Consider the following 16,954-nt stretch of genomic DNA (forward strand, 5'->3'; position numbering starts at 1 on the left):
AGTTTGGAAGTTTTCCTTCTATTTCTATTTTTTTTTTAACAGTTTCAGGAGAATAAAATTTAATTCTTCTTTAAATTCTTGGCAGAATTCCCCTGGGAAGCCATCTGGCCCTGGGAACTTGGTGGTTGGAAGGTTTTTTATGGCTGCTTCAATCTCCTTACTGGTTATGGGTCTTTTCAGGTTTTCTATTTCTTCCTGGTTCAGTTTTGGTTCAGTTTATATGTCTCTAGGAATGCATCCATGTCTTCCAGATTGTCCAGTTTGCTGGTGTATAGTTGCTCATAATATGTTATTGTAATTGTTTGTATTTCTTTGGTGTTGGTTGTAATCTCTCCTTTCATTCATGATTTATTTTGTATTTGGGAAATTCTCTACAATAATTCACTCCAATATACCTTCTGCCCCCCCTTTCTTCTTCTTCTGGAATCCCAACTATTCTAGTATTGTTTCATCTTATGGTATCACTTATCTCTCAAATTCTTCCCTTGTGGTCCAGTATTTGTTTATCTCTCTTTTGCTCAGCTTCTTTATTCTCCAACATTTGGTCTTCTATATCACTAACTCTCTCTTCTGCCTCATTTATCCTAGCAGTAAGAGCCTCCATTTTTTAGTGCACCTCATTAATTGCTTTTTTGATTTCCGTTTGGTTAGATTTTAGTTCTTTTATTTCTCTATAAAGGGCTTTTATTTCTCCAGATGGGGTTTCTCTAATATGTTTCATGACTTTTTGAGCCCAGCTAGCACCTTGAGAATCATCATTCTGAACTCCAAATCTGACCAATGTCCACATTGATTAGGTACTAAGACTTTGGTACTGCTTCTTGTTCCTTTTTTTTTTTTTGTGGTGAGTTTTTCCGCTTTGTCATTTTATCCAAATAAGAATATATGAATGAGAGAATAAAATACTGAAAGTGTGGCAAAGACCCCAGAAAAATATGTGTTAACCAAATCAGAAGAGAGGCCAAATTGGGAGGAGAAGATAGAGGGTAAAAATTTCAAAAAAAATTTTTTTAATTTAAAAAAAAAAAAAAAATATATATATATATATATATATATATATATATATATATATATATATATATATTTTCTATTCATCAGTCTAATATCTATATTAGACTGGTGAATAGAACAGAGCCACCCACTTAATATGGGTGTATTTTGGTCTCTTAGAAGACACTACCTCCCAAAATTTTAAAGAAAGAAAAGAAAACTTACATATATACAAAAATAAGGGTAAACATGATGAAGGGATGGAATATGACTGTAAAGATGATAATTTAAAAAAAATTCTAAAAAAGGGGTTGATAAGTTGGTTGAGAAAACCAAGAAAAAGAAAGAGGAGAGAATTTGCTCAGGCTGGAGACTAGAACAAAGCCCTGTGCTAGATTTAGGATATATTTTGATCTATTAGAAGAAGTTGTATCCCAAACTTTTTTAGAAGAAAAAACCCTATATGTATACAAAAAATAAAGTTAGATACAATGAATGATAAAATATGACTATAATAATAAAAATTTAAAAGATTTTTTAGAAAGGTATTGTTAAGATAAACTAGTTAAAAAATGTTAAAAGAGGAGAGAGGAAAAGTTTAAAAAAATTAGAATAAGAAAAAAATGAAATTAAAAAATTTTAATTAACTTTGCAAGACTGAAGATGCATGGGGAGAAAGCCATGAATTCCGTGCTTTGCTTTCTTCTCCTCTGGAATTCTGCTGGTCTTGATCAGTGAGCTTTGTCTTTGCTGGATGTTCTTGATGATCTTCTGTGGGAGGGACCTATTGTAGTGATTCTCAAGTGTCTTTGCCTGAGGTGGAATTGTGCCGCCCTTGCCCAGGGCCAGGCTAAGCAATCTGCTCAGGTTCACTCTTGGGAGCTTTTGTTCCCTGAATGCTTTCCATAGAGCTCTGCAGGATGGGAATAAAAATGGCGATCTCCCAGTCTCTTGCCCTGAGGAGCCAAGAGCTCGGAGCCCCACTCCTCAGCACACCCTCAGAGAAAAGCACTCAATCACTCTCATTTCTGTAGTCTCTGGCCACGCTCTGAGTTCACCCAACCTGTGACAGAGCATTTCTGTCTCTGACACACAGACCGATTTGGAGTCTCCAAACCCAGCAGATCCTGTTGCTCTGCTCTTCTGGCAGATGAAGGCTGGTCTCCCCAGCTCTGCCACTTGTTGGGGTCCCTGCTCAAAGAGCAGGGTCCAACTGTGCCTTGGATCTCAGTTTAAGGTAACCTAGAGCTGAGAGCTCACTCCTCAGCTCCGTCTCTGTAGCCAACTTCCCCACTCTGATATCTGTGCTACACTCAGACACCCCCAATCTTTCTGTGACCCCATGGGACCTTGAGACTACACTGTCTCCACAAGGGCTCCACCCCTGCTTAGCCTCTGGAGTGATGTCCTCAGTGGAGAAAACTTTTTAAACGTTCTGATTTTGTGCTCCCTTGCTCCATCACTTGCTGAGAGCCAGCCCCTCCCCCCATGGTCTATCTTCCCATCGCCTTGGATTTGCTTCTCTTCTCTGCACATCCTGCCTTTCAGAAAGTGATTGATTTTCTGTTTCTAGAATTGTGCTCTTCTCTTTGATCTTCTGTTGGATTTGTAGGTGTTCAGAATGGTTTGATAACTATCTAAGTGAACTCCTGCGACCTGATGTCATCTCAGCCTGCTACTCCTCTGCCATCTTGACTCCTCCCCGCTCTATATATTCTTTTTTTAAGTAAATGTAGGGTTTTTTAAATAATTTTTAAATTTTATTTTATTTATTTGAAGAGATAGAGATCACAAGCAGGCAGAGAGGTAGGCAGAGAGAGAGGGGGAAGCAGGCTCCCCACTGAGCAGAGAGCCCAAAGCAGGGCTCAATCCCAGGACCCTGGGATCATGACCTGAGCCAAAGGCAGAGGTTTAACCCATGAGGGTTATATATGAGCCACGAGGCACTCCATATATATTCTATAAGTATATATATTTATTTCTGTATATATTTCTATTTACTATGTACTATTATATTTTTCAACCATATAATTTCTCCCAGGGTGAATTCTAAAATATCCTCCAATAGAAGAGGCTAGGAAAGAAGTCTTCATTCTTCTTACTAAGGAGAATTTGCTAGAAGGGAAAACAGAAAGGTAACAGAGCTTTCTCCAGGGACACAAACTTTTATTTTTAATTTAGCAGATGCTAACTTCATATTTTCATTTATTGCACCTTCTGTTTTATGTGCTCTATGTTAAAAATCCTTCCTCCTTTTGTCAAATCTATCTCATTCTTCAAGGCAAGAACAAAGGAAGGAAAATTTGGGCAAGTACAAAAAGAACCTTTGAAACAGCCAGATGTTTTCATTTGTATGACATCCACAAATTATATCCCCACCTTGCCTACATTTTCCCTCAAAGGCTTAGATGAAGAGAAGATAATAATTGTCACGATAACACATTTTTACTTATAGAAATAGGTCAGAGTTTCTCAGTCTTGACACCGCTGCCATTTTCAACCAGATAATTCTTTGCCTTGGAAGTTGTCTGTGTATTGCAAGGTGTTCAGCAGCATCCCTGGCCTCTACTTACCAGATCCCAATAGAACTCTCTCCCCAAATGTGTCTGGAGAAATGATTGATTCTGTGGCTGGGGAAAGAGTAGATGAGTATAGTGTGTCTCATAGTATCAGAAAGAAAAGAAAGTTGTAACAACATACACATACACAGTCAATGATGGGGGATGTCAGAAGGACACATAACCAAAAAAAGAGCCCTCCATGGCGCCAAAGCTGGAACAATTTGAGCAACAAAATAAAGTGGCACCGGATTATTCCCCAAAAGTATAAACCCTGTATTCATGAGTTTGTATTGATATAAGTAAATTATTGAACGATTAAATAAATGGGGATAGTAAAGTCACTCTACAGAAGAATTAGAAGTGAACTATGTAGTTACTCAACCTCCAAGGAGGTGGTGTGTATCTGCAGGTAGTGACTTCCTTCTGAAGATTACAGTATGTAAAGGGTGATTTATAGCCACTACTCAGCCAGGTGATCAAGGTGATCATCCACAGTGATAAGTCATGTTGACACTATGTACCCTTGATATGATGTGATGAAATCACCGTTTACTTCTGTCTTTTTCTTCCAAAACCTATGACCCTGTTCCAATCATGAGACATACAAAGATTAATCCAACTGGGGGGATGTTCTACAAAATATCTAACCAGCACTCCTCAAAATTGTCAAGGTCCTCCAAAACAAGGAAAATTCAAGAAACTGTCACAGCCCCAGAGAAACCCAAGGAGTCAGATGACTAAACATATTCTGGTATCAGGGATGGACCCTGGATCAAGAAAGAAACATGAGGGACGCCTGGGTGGCTCAGTTGTTAAGCAGCTGCCTTCGGCTCAGGTCATGATCCCAGCGTCCTGGGATCGAGTCCCACATTGGGCTCCTTGCTCAGCGGGGAGTCTGCTTCTCCCTCTGCCTCTGCCTGCCATTCTGTCTGCCTGTGCTCGCTCTCTCCCACTCTCTCTCTGATAAATAAATAAAATCTTAAAAAAAAAAAAATCCTTTAAAAAAAAAAAAAAAGAAAGAAACATGAAATCTAAATAAGGTATAGACTTTTTTTAACAGTGATGTATTGATATTGGTTATTAATTGTTACAAATGTACCCTATAAATTATTAGCATGAGATATTTTTAATAGGAGAAACTGGATGTGAGGTATGTGGGAGCTCTCTTACTACTTTCAAATCTTTTCTGTAAACCTAAAACTACTAGAAAATGAGAAGCTAATCCAAAGCAGTGTCTCCTGATCTTGGCAAATTCCCCTTGGAAGCAAAATCACCTTCAACTGAGAACCATTGTTGTAGAGTATCTGGGTTCAATTCCCACCTCGACTACTTTCTAGCTGCATGGCCTGGGGAAAATTCCTTAGTGTCTCTGAGTGTCTAGAAAATAGGGGTAACCATAACACCCAATTCAGAAGACTGATATGAGGATCAAGTGCAGTTTTGTAACATGCAGACTGACACTTAATAAACACTTGATAAATGTCAGCAATCATAACACTAAGCACGATCATTATTATCAATTCACCTTGTGTGAGTGACACACAACTAACACATTCCTATTTGTTTCAAGCCTATCAGCCTCTGGGGGGAAAAATGATTTTGAGGGCAATTTGGGTTTAGACAAATGTCCTTTTTTTGCCTTGAGGAACAGAATGTACCTTTTGGAAAATGATGGACTTCCCTGGACCTGCAGGCTTTCTCAGGAAAAGCCCAAACAATGATGGACAGCAGTGTTTCCTGCACTAATGCCAAGGCAGCCCACACAGCCTGTATGAGATTTACTTTGGTTAGACTCATTTATTGAATCCCAGGGTGAGAAACTCAGTGCGATGGCAGGAATATGAAACCATCCGTCTCACTGGAGAACAAGGGTAGGGGAAGTGAGAGGAAAAGTCACCACTGGATAAGGAGCCCACCCCTGACGCTGGATCTGTTTAGGTGAATCATCTCCAGGGAATGTTTCCAAACTACTCATTGACTGCTCAATACTGTGGACTTTGAAGTCATGTAAGCCTTACTTTACATATCATGGCCTCCAAACCAGTTAGAGGTCATGACCTCTGCTGTTAAGGAGCTCAAAGCTAAAGCCAAAAGGAGCATTACCTAAAATTACAGTTTTGATAGGACACAGATGGAAGGAGACTGAAGGCTTCCACTCCAGCCCCTCATTATCACTGGGGTTCTAATGGAACGTTCAGCTTCAGGCAGCCATGCAGCTTTTCTTTTGCATGTCGACGTAGAAATGTATGATCCTTGAAGTCAGAATAACTTGTATTCAAATTTCTCCAGCATCACTTTCCAGCCGGGTGACTGTGGGTCAGGCTGCTCTACCTCTCTTAGCCTCCATTTCTTCCTCTACGAGATGGCAGTAATGGTGAGACATAAGTGAGAGGACTTTTATAAAAGAAAACCGAGAGGCGTCAATGGTAACAGTGGTCATAGAGAAGCTGAAAATGCTAGATGGGCTGATCCTGGAGAATAATAGCTTCCTGGAGTTCAGGGACACAGGGACGACACACTGTGTCCTAGGAGATTCTTAGTTCTCTCCAGCCAGGGGCCAGTTGGACCCCTTATGCCCTTTGAAATGAGGGCAGGAAACGTTGATGTCATAGGATGGAACCTGTTCTTTTTTTATTTTTGAAAATTTATTTATTTGAGAGAGAGAGAGAGCACAAATTGGTGTGGGTCAGAGGGAGTGGTAGACTCCTTGCTGAGTAGGGACCCTGATGTGGGACTCGATCCCAGGACCCCAGGATCATGACCCAAGCCAAAGGCAGACACTTAACAGCTAAGCCATCTGGATGCCCAGAATGGAATGTGTTCTATCACTGAGCACCTGTGTTCAGTTCATGAGGAATAATTTGAAAGGCCAAGGGATGGAAATAGTTTAGTCCAAGCAGTCTTTGTGGGGAGGATGTCCTGGAGAGAAGGCTGGTTCCAAAGGGGACAATATGTAGAGCTTGGGGGATTCAGCTATATGCTATTGGGTTACCTAATACCAGCTTTTTGGACCTTGACCTCTGAGATCCTGATGTGAACCCATTTTCCAGGATTTGGCTTCAATCTTTTAAGAAATAATTATTAAGGGCCTGCTGTGGGCCTAGGCACTGGGGATAGAGTGGAGAAAACAAGCATGATACCAACTGGATTGGAAAGACAGGAAGCAGATGATACACAAGGAAACAAACAAATTAATTAATGAATAATGAAGACAGCCTCCATCATGGATTCTATAAAGAAAATAAATCAGGGTCAGGGAATAAGAAGTGACTAGATTTGAGGTAAACTCCCACCAGTGTCGAGGAAAACATCTCTGAGGAAATGACACTGGAGATCGGCTCTAAAGGGAAAGAATGAGCCAAATGCACAAAGATTTATGGAAATACTCAGGCAGAGATGCTGGCCTGAACTGGGTATGCTTCAATGCTTCTTTTTTTTTACTTACATGTCTTACCCAGATCCGATCATCTAACTTCTTTCTACTTAGGAAAGTATTTTAGACTCTTCTGGTCCATGCCATTTGTTGACTTCATTCATTCCCTTGTGCATCTAATTACTTACTGAGCACCTACTGTTCACCAGACACTAGGAATAACTAATGAATGCAACAGACAGGTATTTACATCCTCATGGAAATTGAGTGCTCAGGTATGATCCTCAAAGTACTTCGGTGCCTAAAGCACCAGAGAGTAGTCTATTTCAGAAGGACCCTACAGAGCCCTGACCTCAGAGATAGCTTCTCTCTTTAGGGCGTCAGCCCATTGTTGGTAGAACCTCAAAACTTGATCACAGTTGGACTGAGGAAACACTGGACTTTAAAGTCAGAAAGAACTTGGTGAAAAATCCTAGGGCTGCCGCTCACCAGCTGTGGGAGACTGGCAAAATCATTTCATCTCTTTGAGCCTTAATTTTCTCATCTCTTAAATGACTTCATTTTATGAAATCCAGCAGTAATATCTAGCACATGATAGACTCTTCATAAATGACTAAGGTGATATTTTGACCCAGTTTTGTTGTACTTTTGAGTGTGTAAACTGTAGTTGTTTTCCTGAGAGCATAAAACTCTGTAATCTACATCGAGGAGAGACAGAGTTTGTTTTGTTTTGTTTTGTTTAATGTATTTATTTGTCAGAGAGACAGAGAGAGCGCAGAGGCAAACAGAATGGCAGGCAAAGGCAGAGGGAGAAGCAGACTCCCTGCTGAGCAAGGAGCCTGATGTGGGACTCGATCCCAGGACACTGGGATCTTGACCTGAGCCAAAGGCAGCTGCTTAGCCAACTGAGCCACCCAGGCATCCCATGAGACAGAATTGTGTTTTTTTTTTTAATTTACCTAGTTTAATCTGATTTGTATGAAGAGAATGAATATCATATTCCCTTACAGTCCAAAGGGAGTGTTTTGCCCAGTTACCAATGCCATTTTCTAGATGAATGTATTCATTTTCAACAGAGAGGACATAAGCAGCCCCTTTCCTGAAACCTGGATTCTCCAGTTACCCATACAATAATGTTAATCAAATAATTATCAATTATTTGCTGGATGGGGTGTAGGAAAAAGTTATTCTTCCTGCTCTTCAGACGGGGACGCTAATGGGTTATTGCAGTGGAATCCTTGCGAATATCCTGGAAACATAAACGCTTATTCTTGGCAGTAAGCAGCGCACGCAGGAAAATGGAACTGATCGCTGTTGAAATACGCCAGCCTCCCTGTTCTTTCCCAAATATAGAAACTAGCAGCCACTGCATTATGTTACCCCACAGCCTCAAACTACTGCTCAAAGAAGTTTAGCTCTAATTATGAAAAAACAAAACAAAACAAAGAACAAACAAACACAAACAACAACAAAAAACCAGATGTTCCCAACTCTCCTGCATTCTCTGTCCGCCAGGGCTCCCCAAGAGCTAGGCGGTGGCGGGGGAGGACCCTTGGGGGAGAATGAGCCAGCCGTTGGGTTTCACAGCCACCTCCTGGTGTCAGGATCAGTGGTGGAAATAGAGAAGTGCTGTATGAAGGTCAGTTTCTAGCTACGTCACTCACCAACCCGTCACAGGCAGCAACTGCTGATTTGTACCGAGGCCCCAGGAGTTACTCAGCTGTATTAAACTATTAGGGGGAAGAATGAAAATCGAAATAGATCGCATCCATTTGACATGGGCTGCTCGAAATGCGTTCACTGGGAGTGTTAAATTCAATATAGATGACAAGGTCGGAGGAGATCCACTGCCTTATTCCGAGCAGATTAACGTTCAAGTGCTCACCGCAGGATATTACTGCACACTTCATTAGATTATACTTCTAACCCGAAACAATAACTGTTAAATTCCAAACTCCATCTGCGTCTCGGTGATCGGGCCTCAGAGATACCTTAACCTTGGGAAGGGGAGCTGAATGGGAATTGATTTGTCACCTTCTAAAACTTGCTATAGCTTAGAGTTCACAAATTGGCTCTTAGACGATAGATTCTGAATTCCGCAGTGCTTTAAACTTAGCTGGAGACTTGTTATGGTCCGTTGCCTGGCCAAGACCGTTGCAGCCCTTTACAATATCACACTGGAATCACGGTCACAGATAGGACACTGCCATCACTACAGAAGGGGGTTTAGGTGAAAATTATACCTGCCTTGTGACCCTGAGGCCAAATTTGTCATCAACTCACTTTGACCAAAATTCACTTTTTCCTGCACTATTTTGAGGTCATAAAGTTTCACCTGACCAGTGAGACTAAAACCACAGATTTTCAACCCTTGCAAGTCGCTGTTTCACCTTCACCTTTTTGCTACCTTGTTCTTACAGTCTGGGGGGTTATACCCCTTGATCAATCTTGTGCTTTCCTAAAATGACAACATTTTACCCAGGCATGATTCTTCACCTCCCTAATCCTGCAAGGTATTATCTGTCTTCCAGACAAGGGAAATGTTTGCATGATTGCAACCAGCACTCAGTCTTTGCTTCAGAGAATGAATTCATGCATTTGCTTAATAAGCATTAGTGGAATCTCTGTTGTTTCCAGGTATTAATTTAGAGCCTAGGGCTATACTGATAATACTGAGAGGATCTTTGCAGCTCACATACTACTGGGAATGAGAGACAATAAGTAAGCAAATGAAACACCTAATTTCAAATAGTGATTTAAACAAGAAGGTCAAGAAATAGAGCATCCCAGTAGACAGGGTGGCCACTGAAAAAATTTCTAAGAGGCGGCATTTGTGCAGAGATCTAAAAAAATTTAGGAGAAGAATATTCCAGACTGATGAGAGAGCAAAGGCAAGCCCCGGCGGGGAGTAAGAAGCTGGGCTGATTAGAAAAACAAGAGCCCAGTGTAAAAAAGATCAGGGCCCATATGTGGGTGGGGACCAGATGATGTGGGACCTTCTTGGCCTAGGTCAGGAGTTTGGGTTTTATTCTCTGAGTGATGGGAGAACCATCACAGGATTTAAATAGGAGAAGCATATGATCACGTTTAACTTTTATATGATTAAATGCGGGTGGATCTGTAGTGAATAGAGCTACATCTTTTTGTTTAATAATAATAGTTTTGATAGAATAGATTTTGGTAGGGACACCTGGACAGCTCAGGTGGTAAGCATCTGACTCTTGATTTCATCTCAGGTCATGAGCTCAGGCTCATGAAATCGAGCCCTGGGCCAGGCTCCACACTCAGCGCTGGATTCAGCTTGAGATTCTGTTTGGGATTCCCCTCTCTTACTCTCCCTCTGCATCTCCCCTGTGCTATAAATAAATAAATAAATAAATAAATAAATAAAATCTTTAAAAAAAAAAAAAGAATACGTTTTGGTGATTAGACAGTTCTGAGTTCAAATCCTAACTCTACCATTTACCAGCTCATTTGATCTTGGAAGTTATTTAATTTCTTGCATTAAGCCCTTAAAGGCAAAATAGACATAACAATATTTGCCTTCTTATATAAGATCATATACATGTTTAGTACATAGAAAATCTGGTAAAGCTTATTTATTTGTTGACTGATTTATTCATTTGTTTGTGTAGTCAACCAATATGTCCTCAATCACTAGTGTTCTGCTCCTTCAAAGTTCTGCGTGTAGCAATTTTTTTTACTAGCTGCATTTTATTATTTATTATTTTTAAAGCATTTTGTAAAATTCAATTAACATATGGTGTATCATTGGTTTCAGAGGTAGGGTTCAGTGATTCATCAGTTGCCTATAACAGGTAGTGTTCATTACATCACGTGCCCTCCTTAATGTCCACCACCCATTTACCCTCTCCCTTCACCCCCTTCCCTCCAGCAGCCCTCAGTTTGTTTCCTTGGTTAAGTCGCTTGTGGTTTTTCTCCCTCTCTAATTACATCTTGTTTTATTTTTCCCTCTCTTCCTCTGTTTTATTTCTTAAAATCCACACATGAGTGAAATCATATGATAATTTTTTTAGAGCATTTGATTCCCCATCATCACTCTCTTTTTTCTTTCTAAATTTTATTGACAGAAAGAGAGAGGGGGAGAGAGGAAACATAAGAAGGGGGTGGTGGGAGAAGGTGAAGCAGGCTTCCCACTGAGCAGGAAGTCCGATGCGAGGCTCAATCCCAGGACCCTGGGATCGCGACCTGAGACGAACAAAGGCAGATGCCCAATGACTGAGCCACTCAGGCACCCATTCCCTCTAACTTTTTAATATGAGGAAGCTCTAAACTTGCCATTCCTCAGATATTTTTCTGCTTCTTCAAATCCCAAAGTTCTCCTGAGAACCCGGAATATTAGATCCCAGATTCTCATTCACTGGGTAAATACTGAGCTTCTCTCCCCATGCCATTTAAAGGATATGGTTTTCTGGTGATAAATTAATGATTCTCTACCTTTATGGTAACAGAAATTCTGGCCATACATTAAAGCACTTAAGAGATTGAAAGCAGCAATAAATCAATCTATAATAATTATAGTAAAGTATTACGACTACGGGGAGATACTACACAGTGCTTATGAAAGTAACCATTTTTTTATCCCCTTGTTGATTGTCCTTCAACTCAAAGCAGACAATTTTAGAAGAACGGTGTACTTCCTGACTAGGTTCTCCCACTATACCTACAAGGCAGAATTCTTGAGTATTCCAAAAAACCCAAGACTCTTTCTTCATGCTGACTTGGTATGATCACCCTCTTCTTAAAGTCAGCATTTCTCGACTCTACAAGGCTTCCTAAGTCTCACTCAGCACAACCTTGTATCTGACAGAAATGATAATAATATGTGCCCTCAGTTGAAACAGAAATTAATTGGACACATTGATCAAAAAGAGAAGGGAAACATGCAAAGGATTCAGGACACGCTCTAATATTATGACATTCTTTTCAAGAATCGCTAAAATAAGGGTTGTCACCGGACTCCGGATTTTTATTTCAAAGAGCAATAACCGCTCCTAGGATAATATCACACAGGCTGTGATATTGTCAGTACACAAAACTCCCAGCCTAGCGTTTGATCAAAATTTTGCCAAGTCAAATAAAGCTCTGTGATTTCCTGAAAGTTGTCTGGGTCCTAAGTCATTGTGTCTAGACAAGTTTGTGAGTTATGAAAAGATTTCTCAGAATGATACTTCTTACAAATTCAGACTAATGAACACATTCCAAAGTCCTAATGCTCAGAGCAGGGCAAAAATAGCATGAGCTTGAGAGGTCCTATGAATGGTGCTTCCAGACACTTCTTTGTTCTTCCAGTGAAAACCCTGACAGGACGTTCAGCAAATATTCCCGAAGTGACCACAAACCCAGTATGCGAGATAATAAGGCAGGACAGAAATGAGGATCTGCTGGCGCTTAGCAGTCAGATTGGTCAGAGCTCTTGTGTTCTGATACCTGGTTTTTTTGTTCTCTTGGCAGACAATATCTCTTAAAAGTGCCATGAAAGTATTCTTCGTTCTCTAGTCATGTCAAGAAGAACTTAATATTACATATTCCTAGACGTCTTTCTTTGTCCATCTGTAGGATGGGCTTCTTGAGAGTTGTTTTCATATAAGGAACAAAGAGATCATTTATCGAGAAGCTATCACAACAAGTACTTCATTTGCATTGTCTTCTATTTCTTCGCAGTGGTCTAGGAAGTAGATACCTTTGCTGAGTCTGTTTCATCAACAAAGAAACGGAGGCTGAGAGAGGTGAAGTAACTGGTCTCAGGTTACCCCCGCTGTATTTTGGAGCTAGGAATTGAATCACAGAAACCAACGATCGGGTTTTCCACAGTTTGGTGAACCTTTAATCTGTATTTACTGATATGTCATATACTAGTGCTGGGGAAACCAATGAGAGCCACCATGGCCTGGATCTGACAACCAAAATACAACCTAATAGAAAAAAACTCAAGTCACTACCTTGGGAAAGGGTGTTTATTTAATAGGCTGAAGGAAAACTTAACTCACCAAGCAAGGATTGGTCCTTTTAGCTTCCCAAACTCTTCCTTCCATGGTATAGGTGGACTGCTTCAGTTGGAGTAGCATTAATTACTGATTGCAAATCATGGGACGTATTTTGATAATAGGCCATTAGTAATGACACAAGCATACACTTGAGCTGTACTTCCAAGGTTGAAAGGAGCTTGCCCTCAATTCCTCCTGCTATTTCTGCCTGGACCACAGAACAAACTGAGCCCAACTCCAAGCCCAGAGCCAGGTCCAGCTGACCCACAGTTGGAGGCAGAGCTGCCCAGATGAGCACAGCCTGGAGCCTGAGGCCCTGACCCCAATGCACAGGAATACTTAATTGTGATTTTCAATTACTGAGCTTGGGAGTAATTTTTACATGGCATTACTGTGGTCATAGCTCACTACAGAATATCACAAACACAAGCTAGATGTTGTTTTCCAGTTTTCATGCAAATTCTTGGACAGTGTCTCAGTATTCTCCTCCCAAACTTGTTGGGTTACTTAACCACAGTGCTAACAATTTCTCCATTTGCCATAAATGTCCAAGTTCTGTGTGGGGTAGCCCAGTGATTCACAGTATGGATCAGTTGTTCCATGGTTTGAGTCCCATTGTTCAGTTCAAAGGGAAAGGCAAAGTGTTAAAGTCATCACGTTAAAATAGAGACTGTGACCAATCAGAAATAACCTTGAAAACGTTGCAGATTATCCCCCAAAGTTCAGGTCCATGATTGTGTACACACTTCTATAACTATATGCCTACTAAATTTTGAGAAGCCCTGAAGGAAGAAACAAAAGAGAAGTTTCTATGTGGATACCAGGACATTTAAATGTCAGCATTTGACATAATGAGAAAAATCTTTAGCAGTAAATGAGATATGTGGAAAACTATAAAATGCCCCTCCCTCTTCAGAGTTGATGCCACTTACCTAGGAAGACTGCCTATCTTAATCTATTTGAGGATATGATAGAGTAGAATCTGGAGTTTGAGGGGTAGGTGGGTGTGTATTCATCTTGTAGATTAAATGCTCCTTTTCCAGCATAATTTCTATTTTACCTAATAAACCCATAGAAACTTCAAATAATAAATAAAATAATTATCTTTCATATTCCATGTGGCCCTGTACAGTAGCTGGGGCTAGGAAGGTAGATACCCTAAAAGGATAATTTGGAAGCCTTAACCTTCATCTCAACCTACAGAAGTCCAATACCTAGAAGTCCTATCATCAAGCATATAGAATGACCACAAAAAAATTAGTAAATAAAATAAACTGTCCCTAGAAAACATCTGACAAATTAGAAATGGGGCCCAATGTGGCTTGATGTCATCACAATATGACGTTTTTAGCTTCTGCAGTGGAGAGAGGTGCAGTGAGTTTCTCATAAAGTCACACTTATTCCATTTAAAGGGCATTTTACTGAGGTTCTGTCCTTCCTAATATTTTGTGACGTTTGGCATCCAAACGTCATTCTTCAATAGAAGACTGGTAAGAACAGATGGTAGTGTGTGCACGCCTGTAAGTGCTTTGTGTGCAAATGTGATGGATTTCCTTATGACCTACTTCAATTCTGTTGAAACATACATCAAAAATGGATTTTCATCATTTATTTCTCTGAGAAATTCAAATACTTCGTGAGCTTTCACTTAGTCATTTAGCCAGTGGAACTCAAAGTAACTTTCCAGTGGAAGCTGCTATCCTCAGAAATTTCCAGAATGTACTAGGGGGAAAAAAAGTCTTCCAAAGGGAATGATAATTCTTTTCACTTGCAACTTCTTCGTCTACTTTATCATATTTGAACGTTTCTAAAAGCTGGGAGGAAGGTGAGCAGAGGCTATTACAGCTTTCCAGCTGAAGGAATGGAGTCTCGGAGTGCTTACCTCCTACCTCAGTGCCAGAATTAGAATTTCAAAGCAGACTTCTATCCAAGTAAATGTTCTTTCTACTTGAGTGTACTCGGCCACTCCAGCAAACTGCCGAGGTCAACATTTCTATTGGCCAGAAGTTGCTTGCCTTCATGGTGTGTTTCTCCTACCTAAAATCACACTTTGGTCTGGTTTGCAGTTAGTAAGAATTCTATTTCTTTTTATTTTTTATAAACATATAATATATTTTTTATCCCCAAGGGTACAGGTCTGTGAATCGCCAGGTTTACACATTTCACAGCACTCACCATAGCACATACCCTCCCCAATGTCCATAACCCCACCCACCTTCTCCCAACCCCCCTCCCCCCAGCAACCCTCAGTTTGTTTTGTGAGATTAAGAGTCACTTATGGTTTGTCTCCCTCCCAATCCTATCTTGTTTCATTTATTCTTCTCCTACCCCCTTAGCCCCCCATGTTTCATCTCCACTTCCTCATATCAGGGAGATCATATGATAGTTGTCTTTCTCTGCTTGACTTATTTCGCTAAGCATGATACCCTCTAGTTCTATCCACATTGTCGCAAATGGCAAGATTTCATTTCTTTTGATGGCTGCATAGTATTCCATTGTGTATATATACACCACATTTTCTTTATCCATTCATCTGTTGGTAGACATCTAAGTTCTTTCCATAGTTTGGCTATTGTAGACATTGCTGCTATAAACATTTGGGTGCACGTGCCCCTTCGGATCACTACGTTTGTATCTTTAGGATAAATACCCAGTAGTGCAATTGCTGGGTCATAGGGTAGTTCTATTTTCAACTTTTTGAGGTACCTCCATGCTGTTTTCCAGAGTGGCTGCACCAGCTTGTATTCCCACCCACAGAGTAGGAGGGTTCCCCTTTCTCCACATCCTCGCCAGCATCTGTCATTTCCTGACTTGTTAATTTTAGCCATTCTGGTGTGAGGTGATATCTCACTGTGGCTTTGATTTGTATTTCCCTGATGCGGAGTGATGTGGAGCACTTTTTCATGTGTCTGTTGGCCATCTGGATGTCTTCTTTGCAGAAATGTCTGTTCATGTCTTCTGCCCATTTCTTGACTGGATTATTTGTCCTTTGGGTGTTGAGTTTGTTAAGTTCTTATAGATTTTGGATGCTAGCCCTTTATCTGATATGTCATTTGCAAATATCTTCTCCCATTCTGTCAGTTGTCTTTTGGTTTTGTTAACTGTTTCCTTTGCTGTGCAAAAGCTTTTGATCTTGATAAAATCCCAATAGTTCATTTTTGCCCTTGCTTCCCTTACCTTTGGCGATGTTCCTAGGAAGATGTTGCTGCGGCTGAGGTCCAAGAGGTTGCTGCCTGTATTCTCCTCAAGGATTTTGATGGATTCCTGTCTCACATGGAGGTCCTTCATCCATTTTGAGTCTATTTTTGCGTGTGGTGTAAGGAAATGGTCCAATTTCATTTTTCTGCATGTGGTTGTCCAGTTTTCCCAACACCATTTATTGAAGAGGCTGTCCTTTTTCCATTGGACATTCTTTCCTGCTTTGTCGAAGATTAGTTGGCCATAGAGTTGAGGGTCTATTTCTGGGCTCTCTATTCTGTTCCACTGATCTAAGTGTCTGTTTTTGTGCCAGTACCATGCTGTCTTGATGATGACAGCTTTATAATAGAGCTTGAAGTCTAGAATTGTGATGCCACCAACTTTGGGTTTCTTTTTCAATAGTCCTAGCCTCAGTAATCAGACAACAAAAGGAAACTAAAGGCATCCAAATCGGCAAAGAAGAAGTCAAACTATCACTCTTCGCAGATGATATGATACTATATGTGGAAAACTCAAAAGAATCCACTCCAAAACTGCTAGAACTTGTACAGGAATTCAGTAAAGGGTCAGGATATAAAAGCAATGCACAGAAATCAGTTGCATTTCTGTACACCAACAACAAGACAGAAGAAAGAGAAATTAAGGGGTCAATCCCATTTGCAATTGCACCCAAAACTATAAGATACCTAGGAATAAACCTAACCAAGGAGGCTAAGAATCTATACTCAGAAAACTATAAAGTACTCATGAAAGAAATTGAGGAAGACACAAAGAAATGGGGAAATGTTCCATGCTCCTGGATTGGAAGAATAAATATTGTGAAA

The sequence above is a fragment of the Mustela erminea genome, chromosome 1 (genome assembly GCF_009829155.1).
Source record: "Mustela erminea isolate mMusErm1 chromosome 1, mMusErm1.Pri, whole genome shotgun sequence".
Taxonomy (NCBI): domain Eukaryota; kingdom Metazoa; phylum Chordata; class Mammalia; order Carnivora; family Mustelidae; genus Mustela; species Mustela erminea.